Raw genomic sequence first — 12009 nt, 5'->3', positions numbered from 1 at the left:
CTGCTGTGCTCCACTTCTTTCTGCTGCAGCCGTTAGAGTGAACCCTTTGTGTCTCTCTCTGGGAAGATGTTCTGCTCCTGAATCAGCTGGGTGGGTCTTGCCTCTAGTCTCTTTTCAGGGAGTTCTGCTGAAGGGTTCCTTGCTGGGCCTGTGCTCTGAGTCTCTTCAGAATCCTGCGGTCTCCGTAGTCTCACTGACTTGCCAGGCCTGTGCTCTGGGTCTGTTCAGGATCCCGCGGGCTGGGTCATCTCACTGACTCGCCGGGCCTGCGCTCTGGGTCTCTTTCTTTCTTTTTCTTTTCTTTTTTTTTCTTTTCTTTTTTTTTTTTTTGCATGGAACTGGGGGTTGAACACAGGCCCTTGCACTTGCCAGGCAAGCACTTATTCTACTGGGCCATCTCCCCAGCCCCCTTTAGACCTAAATTATTAAAAATCTTCATTTTAACCTAAAATATAAATCCCTCTAACCTTCACTTATAGGTTCTGCTTCTGCCTCCAGAACTAGCAAATACTGCTCTGGATACTGAGATGTTCTTGGAAGCTTGGATCTTGAGTAAAGAGTTCGAGATGATTTGTGGTGAATTCACTGCAGTGAAAGATATTATTGCATAGGTTAGGTGTTTCATTTTATAACTCTGGTTCTTCAGTATTTTATTTTATTTATTTATTTTTAAAAATTTCTTTATTTGTGTGTGTGTGTGTGTGTGTGTGTGGCCAGCTCAGCCCACCAGGGGTGGGGCTGACTAGCATGTGGTGCTGGGGGATTGAATGGCGGTCCCTGTGCTTTGCTAAGCTTGTTCTAAGTTGGTGCTTTAGACCACTGAGCCATCTCACCAGCCCTGGTTCTTCAGTATTTTATTAGTTTCCTCATAAGTTTTCTTTTTGAAGAATTGAGATTTATTTATTTATCTAGCTTTTTCAGACAGTCCTGCTACATAGCCCAGGCTGGCTTTGAGCTCACTGCAATCCTTTGTTCCCTGAGTACTGGGATTACAGGTGTGCACCACCAGGACTAGCCTCAGAATTGGGTTATTATAACCAACAACTCTTAACAAATTATTGCAGACATATAGCAAAACTATTAAGTTTTTTCTTTTTAATTGACATGTAATAACTGTACATATCTAAGGTGTTCAGTGTGCTAGGTCCATATGTGTGTTCAGTGAGCTGTGGCTGATTCACCTCACCCCCAACTCTCAATGTTTTTAGATTTAAATATAGCTTGTCTGGAGAGTGTGTATTTAATTTGTGTTTCTTTAATGACTACTTACCTTTAATTTTTTTTTATTTATGGAAAACTGCATTTCTTATTTTATGATGTATTTGTTCAAGTCTCTTATCTGTTTCTACTGGGTTTTCTTTTTATTATTTTTATGAATATGCTGCATATTCTTAAAATAGATCTTTTGTTATTTGTATTGCAAATATCAGTTTCCCTTTGACTTGCCTTCTAGTATTTTGAGGGAATTTTTGATACACAGATGTTCACAATTAATGTTATCTAAATTATCAGTGGCTAATGCTTTGGATATTCTGCTTTGAAAATCTTTCCCTATATCAGTAAAATGCAGATATTTTCTTATATCACTTTTTTTCTTTTTGAGACAAGGTTTTGCTGTGCAGTTCAGGTTGGCTTGAATTCACTTTGTAGTCCAGGTTGGCTTTGAACTTGCAGTGATCCTCCGGACTCAGCCTCCCTAGTGCTGGGTTATAGGCATGTGCTACCTACCACATCCAGGCTATATTACATTTTAATGGCTTCATAATTTTGCCTGAAATTAATTTTTGTGTTCATTGTATGGGGGGGTAATACAGGACCTCTAAATGGTATATTGGAAATATTAAAACTCTTAACCTATTACATGTCAGATACACTAACTTTGTATTTTCTAAAATTGAAGAATGAAAAAGAAATTGAAGAATTAATTTTAAGCAACAATGGAGGCTAAGAGTAGGAAATTTTATTGAGGTAGAGGCAACTCCTGAGAATAAGGAGGGGGTCCAAGTGGATTGTCATGGACCCCACTCTCTAGAAGAAGTTTTATGGAGTCATGAGGTGGGTGCAAAATTATGAGGTGGGTATGATGTGGGACAAAATTATGATTAATAAGACTATAAGTATAGCTGATTCGGTAATGTTGATCCAGTGGGGAAGGAAATCATGTAACTGGTATTTATAGAAAGAATGAGGGCTTTTTTGGAAGAGATGTGTCAGGAAGCCTTGGTCACCCACCTGGATGACTTGCTGATACCAATCATAGTACATTGCTTTTTCCTTGGAGAGGCATGTAGACCTGGTCATTTTGCCTTTATCTTAAAGCCTGGCCTTCCATAGATGCACCTCTAGCCAGTCATAATGTATTTTCATCTTTGTGCTGCTCTCCTGAGGACCTATCCCTGTCTGACTGCCTGTAATATTTTTTATCTAATTTAGCTGCCTATAATAGTGGGAGTCATGTTAATTTCCCCATATATACCTTCTTACAGAAAATAGCATTTATTATCAATATATATTTTCCTTGCCTACCTTGCTACCTTTGCTATAAATCAAGTACTGTATTAATAGAACTACAGCATATTTGGTTTTCTGTTTTATTTCATTCATCTTCTACTTATTCTGGTACCCATTCTACACTGTCTTAATTTCTGCAGTTCTATGTTAAGTCTGTAATACACAGTAGAGAAGTTGTCCTTTATCCTCATGGGTAACTTTATTATTCCTCTTTCAATTCCATATACATTTTAGAATCAATTCAGGTATTTGAATGTGCGCGCGTGCACACACACACACACACACACACACACAGGGAGGTTTAATTTTGATTTGATATGACCTATAAATCACATTGGGATAAGTGGCATTTTTGGGTGATCAGATCCATGATAGGTTCCTAGATTCTTGTATGTAAGGAACAAAGAGTTGAACATGGCACGTGATGGTAAGGAATAAATAGCCCCATACTTTGTTCCTCTTTTTTTAAAAATTAATTTTATTGAGAAACAAATAGCAATGAGACAGTTTCAAAACTGATTAGTAGGACAGTTTCAATAATTAATACATTGCATATTGTTGTCTCCTTTGTTCCCCTTTTACCTTGAATATTTTCTTCCCATTACCAATATCTATTGCACATTTTGGTTCTTGTTTACACTTTTGGTGTTTCACTCCAGAGAAACAAAGCACTATTTACACATGTGTGTCTGATTTGTTTCACTTAGGAGGATAGTCTCAAGGTGTATCTATTTAGCTAGAAATGTCTCAAGCTTATCCTTCTTTATGGCATAAGAGTATTTCACTATATAAATAACCACATCTTCTGTATGCATTCCTCAGTTGATGAGGACTTGGGCTGCTTCCAAGATTTAGCTGTTGTAAATTGTGCTGCTACAAACATGTATACATATATCACTGTGGGATAATGATTACAGACAGACACTAAGAAGGGGAAGTAGCTGTGTAAAATGGAACCTCTAATTTTAGTTTTTTGAGAGATATCCACACAGATTTCCATAGTTGTTGTACCAGTCTACACTGTCACCAGTAGTGAACAATGGTATTAGTGGATTTCTTGATAACAGCCATTCTCTCTGGAGTGTGATAGAATCTCACTGTTGCATTTTTTTTCAGAACCAGGGATTAAACTCAGGCCCTTGTGCTTGCTAGGCAAGTGCTTATTCTACTGAGCTATCTCTCCAACCCTTCACTGATGCTTTAATTTGCATCTCTTAAAAAACCAGTGATGAACTTTCCTGGTGCCATTTAAGAACTTTGGTGAATTCTGGGCACCCTGTGGGACTCTAGGTGATTACTGGAGCTTCATAAATGCCAAAACACAGGAGCAAAAGGCAATCTCAGTACTCTAGTCCACCCAGAACAAATCCAGGAGAGAGACATACAAGAGTTTGGAAATCCCACACCTGAAATCTCTGAAGTGGTAGCAACTGAAGTAAAGAAATAAGATCAGAAATAATCTCTCAGGTCCAAAAAGATATGACAACAATTGTGAAAGAATTGTTCAGCAGAGCTAAAGAAGACATAGATAAAAAAATAGAGAAGAATAGAAAAATGATGGAAACGCTGAATGAACACTACAGGGAAGAATTAGAATGTATGAAAAAGATTCAAACAGATATCCAGGAAATTAAGAACTCTATTGAAAGCTGGTAAAACCACTTGAATGAAACTGAAGATAGACTTTCAGTTCCCAAAGACAGTGGTGTAATTAATGAACATGAAGGGAAAGATTTCTCTCTCTCTCTCTTTCTCTCTCTCTCTCTCTCTCTCTCTCTCTCTCTCTCTCTCTCTCTCTGTCTTAACATATTTAGTACAGGGTCTACAGGGTCTCACTACAAAGATTGGACTCATAATGATCGTCCTGTTTTCAGTCTCCCAAGTGCTAGGATTACAGGTGTGCTCTACCACACCCAGTCTCAATCGCCATCTCAGCATGCCCCTGGAGGCAGGGACAGCATGGCACAGCCAGGGATCATACCCTAGCCCCTGGATCTACCTGAGTAGCGGATTAATCCACTGAGCTATCTGGAGGAAAGATCTCTTAAAACTAACAAGGAACCAGGAAATAACAATTCAGCAGCTGCAAGACAATGCAAAGAAAAATACTATAAGAATAATAGGCATCAATGAAGCAATGGGAGACAACACAAATGACATAGAGATTATTTGCAGAAGTACTGGCAGAAAATATTCCAGACTTGAGAAAAGAATCTTACATACAGATAAGTGAGGCATATAGAATTCCACATGGCCATAATCACAATAAATCCACACCTAGGCATATAATAATCAAGATCTTAGAAACTCAGCAAAGAATAGACTATTAAAAGCTGCTAGAGAGAAGAAGCAGATCACCTACAATGGAAAGCCCATCAGAATCAAGGCAGATTTCTTGACACAAACCATCAAATCAAGGAGAGTTTGGAGTGAAGTATTTCAGGTCCTGAAAGAAAATAACTTCCAACCCAGATTGATATATCTTGCAAAACTATTCATCAAATTCAATGGCAAAATAAGATCCTTCCATGACAAAGAATAATGGAAGTAATTCATGGTCCCCAAACCAACCCTACAAAGAGTACTGAGAGATACTCTAGAAAGAGACAGAAGTGATTACAGCTTCAAGAACAACAGAGAGAAACCACCAAACAGAGCACATAATTAAAAAGAGGGGAAAAGTACAGAACCTATAGCAGGAAAATAACATGGCAAAGATAAGTCAATACATATCAGTTATAACTATCAATGTAAATGGTCTCAGTTCACCAATCAAAAGAAACAAACTAGCATAGTGGATTAAGAAACAAAATCCAACAATACAATGCATATAAGTAACACATTTACCTCAAAAGAAAATTTACAGATTGTAGTAGTTGATATATTGTGTCAACTTGGCTGGATGACTTCATGACATGGTTCCAGCCAGTGGGGGTCCTGCCCTGGGGCACAATTGGTTCTCTCCAGAGTGACTTAGCACAAAGAAACCATATAAGGGGCTGAGGAAGGAGTTGATGTTCCACTTTGTCAGAGGAACTTCAGTCTTCGCATTCGGCTTGGACTTTGTTACCTGGCTTGCAATGCAGACTCTTTGGCCTCTGGCTTGGATCCTTCACTTTCCATCACAGACTCTTCAGCATTCATCACAGATTTTTCAGTCTTCTGTGGCAGACCCATTAGCTGATGTATAGAGACTTGTATGGAGCACAGCAGTGAGCTTCAGACCTTGGGACTGAATTCTTCAGTCTGGGGTATGCAGATTCCCTCTGCATGCTTCCTCATCTGACTTTGTGGCTGACTGTTGTAAGCCAATCTTACAATTACTTATACATTGTATATCTTGTGTTAATGTCTGTTCCTTATATTATATCTGTTCCTCTAAATAAAACCCTGACCAATACACAGACTAAAAATCAAAGGATGGAAAAGAATGCTCCATGCCACAGGAAATCAGAAAAAAAGTAGAGGTAGATATCCTGATTGCTGACAATAGCTTAAAAAAACATTCAAACAGATAAAGTAGGTCAGTACATACTTGTTAAAGGAAAACTGCAAGAGGAAGATGTAGCAATTATAAATATATATGCACCTATAGTAGGAGCACCCGCCTACATAAGACAAATTTTAGCAGATGTGAAAAAATCAAATAAGCAATAATAAAATAGCAGTGGAAGACTTCAACACACCACTATCACAAAGAGATAGATCAACTAGGTGAAAAATCAGCAAAACAAAAACAAAAACAAAAACAAACAAAAAAACCCCCAGAACTAAACCAAACTTGTGAAGAAATCGACTTGGTAGACCTTTACAGAATGTTTTACCCAGCAAGAACAAAATACACATTCTTTTCAATTTTTATTCTTTTTTATTTTTTATTTATTTATTTTTTTGCCAGAACTGGGGATTGAACTCAGAACCTTGCACTTGCCAGGGAAGCACTTATTTCACTGAGCCATCTCCTCAGCCCCTCTTTTTTATTTTTATTTTTTCTATAATTTTATTGAGACAATAGCAATGAGACAGTTTCAAATCAAATTGGTATGAAAGTTTCAATAATTAACACATTGCATACTCTCTTCCTAGTGGTTATTTGCTGTACAAGATGCAGACATGATATCTTATTCACAAACACTATCACAACAAATCCCTCTATTTATTAAGAGAATGTAACCATATATCTATCTTAACCATTTTGAATACACAGATACAAAATGGACATTCGTCTGTATCCCCTTTTTTGTTTAGTTCCATCATTTCACTATTATAGGTATGTTAACTCAGCAAAATATTCTATAAGAGTCCAGTATTCCATAATAGTATTTAGTGGGTCTTCCTCTTGACTGGCAGTGTCAGAAATTGTTGACCTGAGTCCCCTACAGCTCAACATAACACCATAGCTTTACTTCTTATACTTCATTTTATACTTTTCTACTGGATGGTTAAGACCAAGATAAAGCAAGAACTATGCAACAAGAATTGTAGCCTTTAAAATACACATTCTTCTCAGCTGGACATGGGACATTCTCCAAAATAGACCATATACTAGCACACAGAGCACTTTTAAGTAAATGCAAAGGAAAAATTATCCTATGCATACTATCTGACTTCAGTGCAAGAAAACTGGAAATTGTTGACAAAAGAAACTACAAAAACATCACAAACAATGGAAATTAAATAACAGCCTCCTAAACAACCAGTGGGTCACAGATGAAATTAAAGAAGAAATTAAAAAAATATTTATAATCAAATGAAAATGCAGATACAACTTACCAAAACCTGTGGGATGTAATGAAAGCTATCTTAATAGGAAATTTATAGCGGTAAACTTGCACGTTAGGAAAACAGAACAAGCCCAAATAAATGATCTTATGCTGCACCTCAAGGTACTAGAAAGAGAGCAGGTCAAGCCCAAAGCCTAAAAAAAGGCAGAATATTATAAAGATTAGAGCAGAAATTAATCCATTGGAGATGAAGAAAACAGTTCAAGGAATAAATGAATCAAAGTTAGTTCTTTGAAACAGTAAATAAAATTGAGAAACCCCTAGCCAACCTAATCAAAAATGAAAGAAAAAAACCAAATTCATGAAATAAAAAATGAAAAAGCTGCATGCTGCTCTGGCCCCATCCCTGTGGCGTGCTGATCTGGAGACCAAGTCCAGGTGTGGTGGTGCCTGACTATAATCCCAGCGCTGGGAGACTGAAATCAGAAGGATCACTACAAGTCTGAGCTGTGTAATGAGACCCTGTACCAACACATAAATGAAAACAAAACAAAACAAAAAAGAATGAAAAGGGTGAAATCACTACCCCAGAGAAATTCATAAAATTATTAATATTTACTTCCAAAATCTTTAGTCTCACAGGATGGAAAACACAGAGGAAATGGATATTTTCTTAGGTACATATGAAAGGCCAAAGCTGAGTCAAGAAGATATACAAATTCTGAATAATGCAATAATGAGAAACAAAATTGAAAATCTAATAAAAACTTACCAACAAAGAAAATCCCAGGTCTCAATAGATTCACAGCAGAATTCTATGAGATTTAATGCCAACTTTTCTCAAACACTTCAGTGAAATTGAAAGAGAAGCAGTTCTCCCGAATTCATTCTTGGAGGCAAGTATTACTTTGATTCCAAAACCAGAGAAAGATCCAACTAAAATAGAGAACTACAGACCAATCTCTCTAATGAATATAGATGCAAAAATCCTCAATAAGATATTAGCAAACAGAATGCAGCAAATCATCAAGAAGATTATACATAACCATGTAAGATTCGGTCCAGGAATGCAGGGCTGGTTCAATGTACGCAAATTCATAAATTCAATACCCACATCAATAGAACCAAGAACAAAAACCACATGATCATCTCAATAGGTGCAGGAAAAGCTTTTTGCAAAGTCCAACACTGATTCATGATAAAAACCCTGCAGAGAATCAGAATAGATGGTCTATATCTCAACCTGATAAAAGCCATCTATGAGAAAGCAACAGCCAACATCATACTAAATGGGCAAAAACTGAAGGTCTTCACTTTAAAATCAGGAATAAGGGCTGGCCAAATGTTGCAGTGGCTTAAAGAGCCTGCAAGCAGGTGCAGGGGCCAGGGATTCCATCGCCAGGCCTACAGTGCCAGCCCCGCCCCAGGGGCATGCTGAGATGGCAATTGAGGCTGGGTGTGGTGGTGCGCGCCTGTAATCCCAGTCTTGGGAGGCTGTATAGGCAGATCACTACAAGTCCTATCTAGTAGTGAAACCCTGAACACCCTGTAGACCCTTCCCTAAAATACAATAGATAGATAGATAGATAGATAGATAGATAGATAGATAGATAAATAGATAGATAGATAGATAGATAAATAAAATCAGGAACAAGACAAGGATGTCCACTGTCTCCACTCCTATTCAATATAGTTCTGGAAACATTAGCCAGAGCAATTAGACAAGAGAGAAAAATAAAAGGAATGAAGATTGGAAAAGAAGTGAAATTATCATTATTTGCAGATGACAGAAAACCCCCAAAACTCTATCAGAATCTTGTAGATTTAATTGCCAAATTAAGCAATGTAGCCAGATACAAAGTCAACACTCAAAAATCAGTAGTATTTTTGTACACAAACAATGAGTGCACTGAGAAATTAGCAAAATTATACCTTTCACAATAACATCCAAAAAATTGAAATACTTAGGAATCAGTCTCACAAAGGACTAACTACTATGAAGACAACAATATGCAATGTACTAATTATTGTAACTGTCCTACTTACCTGTTTTGAAACTGTCTCACTGCTATTTCTTTCTCAATAAAATTAATAAAATAAAAATAAAAAAATACCATTAGTATATCTCACAGAGCTAGAGAAAACCTTCCTCAAATTCATCTGGAACCAGAATAGATCCAGAATATCAAAAGCAATTCTTGGAAACACAGGAAATGCAGGAGGTATCACAATCTCTGACCTGAAATTATACTAGAAAGCTACTGTGATAAAATCAGCATAGTACTGGCATAAACACAGACCTGAGGATCAGTGGAATAGATTAGAAGATGCAGACACAACTGCAAGCACTCTCAGCCCCCTTATTTTTGGTAAAGGGGCCAGACAGGCTCACTGGAAGAAATGTAGCCTCTTTAATAAATGGTGCTGCAAAAACTGGTTTTCCACATGCCAAAGGCTAAAACTAGACCCATGCCTATCATCAGGCACAAAGCTACAGTAAAAATTGATCAAAGATTTAAATATTAAAACAGAAACACTAAATCTTCAGGATGAACATGTAGGTAGAAATCTTAAAGACATAGGGGTATGTAGAGTTCATGAACAAAAACCAAACTGCACCGGAAATACTTCAAAGAATCAAAAACGGGGATCTCATCTTTTTAAAAGTTTCTGCACTTCAAAATAAATCTCCAGAGCCAGGGAGATGGTTCAGTAGAATAAGTGCTTGCTTGGCAAGTGCAAGGGCCTGAGTTCAATCCCCAGTTCTGAAAAAAAAAAAAAGAAAAAAGAAAAAACAATCTCCAACAGAGTAAAAAAAGACCCATAAACTGGGAAAAAATTACAGCCAACTGTCCCCATGACAAAGGCCTTCTATCTAGATCATATAAAGAATTAAAAAAATTCATTCCCCCTAAATTCAAAGACCCAATCCAAAAATGGGCATCTGAGATGAATACATAGTTAATCAGAGGAAGAAATACAAATGGCAAGTAAATATATGAAGAAATGTTCAATATCATTGGTCATTCAAGAAATAAAAGTTAAAACAACACTGAGATTCCATCTCACCCCACAAAGAATAGCTAACATCAAGAAGTCAGCCAATAATAAACACTGGAGGGACTGTGGAGAAAAAGGAACCCTTCTCCACTGTTGGTAGGAGTGTAGAATGATACAACCAACATGGAAATCACTGTGGAGATTCCTTTAAAGACTAGGATTGGAGACTACACTTAATCCAGCTATTCCCCTCCTTGGTATTCTTCCAAAAGAACTGAAAACCTCATACCACAGCATTATATGTGCACCCACATTTATAGCAGTACCGTTTGTTGTAGATTAAATCCTGGAAACAACCCAGGTGCCCATAAACTGCAGGATGAATAAAGAAGATGTGGTATTTTTACACAATGGAGTATTGTTCAGCTATAAAACAGGATAAATTTGAGTCTTTTGTTGGCAAATGGATGCACTAGAGAACACACTCTTCAGTGAAATAAATCAGATCTGCATGTGGAAACATCATATTGTCTACTTAGTGTGAGAACCTGAAAGAGAAAAATAGTATCTGAAGGGCATAATAGGTACTGGGAAAAGGGAATGAACTTTTTGAAAAGGAAAGAGTTACTGAATTGAGGAGAAGGACAGGAGAGGGAGTAGGGGAAAGAGATTTATCTATGTATGTAAGCAAGATAGTTTGGATAACTATACTGTGCATCTCTACTGGTCTATGGAAGGGAGCAGATAATTTGTTTTGTCTCCTTTGTTCAATTGTTTATACTTTTTCTCTTCTTAATTTCTTTTTCTTTCTTTCTTCTTTCTTTCTTTCTTTCTTTCTTTTTTTTTTTTTTGTATTTTAGGGAAGGTTCTATAGGGTGTTCAGGATCTCACTACTAGATTGGACTTGCAGTGATCTGCCTATTTACAGCCTCCTAAGAGCTGGGATTACAGGCATGTGCACCACCCCCAGTCTCAACTGCCATTTCAGCATGCTCCTGGTGCAGGGCTGGCACTTTAGGCCTAGGGATTGAATGCTTGGCTCCTGCACATGCTTGCAGGTGCTTTAATGTGCTGATCTATTTGGCTGGCCCTCTTCTTAATTTCTTATACATTTCTTTATTTTTTATTTATTCTTCCAGTTATACATGCATATATCTGGAAATATGAATAACTGGTTGGAAGACAACACTATGCATTACAACAAATACTCTGAAATTCATATTTTGTTAAGTGAAAATCTGTATCACTTGTATTTTTTAAAAATTCTAATTTGTACTCTCTTTAAAAAATAAAGAAATAAATAAACGAAGGACCAGTAATGTTGAACATTTTTTGATATATGTATTTGTCATTTGTACTTCTTCATCTGAGAGATGTTTACTCATTCCAGATGCCTGTTTTTGAACTGGGTCTTTACATTTTGGGGTCTGATTTTTTTTGGAATTATTTTTGTATACCATATATTAGTCCTTTGAAGAACAGCTGGTAATTTCCTTTCCCACACTGTGGGTTGTCTCTTCACACTGTAGGTGGTTTCATAAAATCTTAGCCTATACCAATATCTTCAAGAGTTCTAAACTATTATATCTTTCAGCAGATTTAAGGTTTCTGTTTTAATATTTAGATCTTTGATCCATTTCAATTTTAGTTTAGTGCCTGGTGAAGATATGGGTTTAGTTTTAATCTTTGGCATAGGGAAAGCCAGGTTTTCCAGCACCATTTATTAAAGAGGCTATCTTTCTTCCAATGAAGGTGTTTGGCTCCTTTGTCAAAG

The sequence above is a fragment of the Octodon degus genome, unplaced genomic scaffold (genome assembly GCF_000260255.1).
Source record: "Octodon degus isolate 3935 unplaced genomic scaffold, OctDeg1.0 scaffold00245, whole genome shotgun sequence".
Lineage (NCBI taxonomy): Eukaryota > Metazoa > Chordata > Mammalia > Rodentia > Octodontidae > Octodon > Octodon degus.
The sequence above is the reverse complement of the archived record's forward strand: the minus strand, read 5'-3'. Positions refer to the sequence as shown.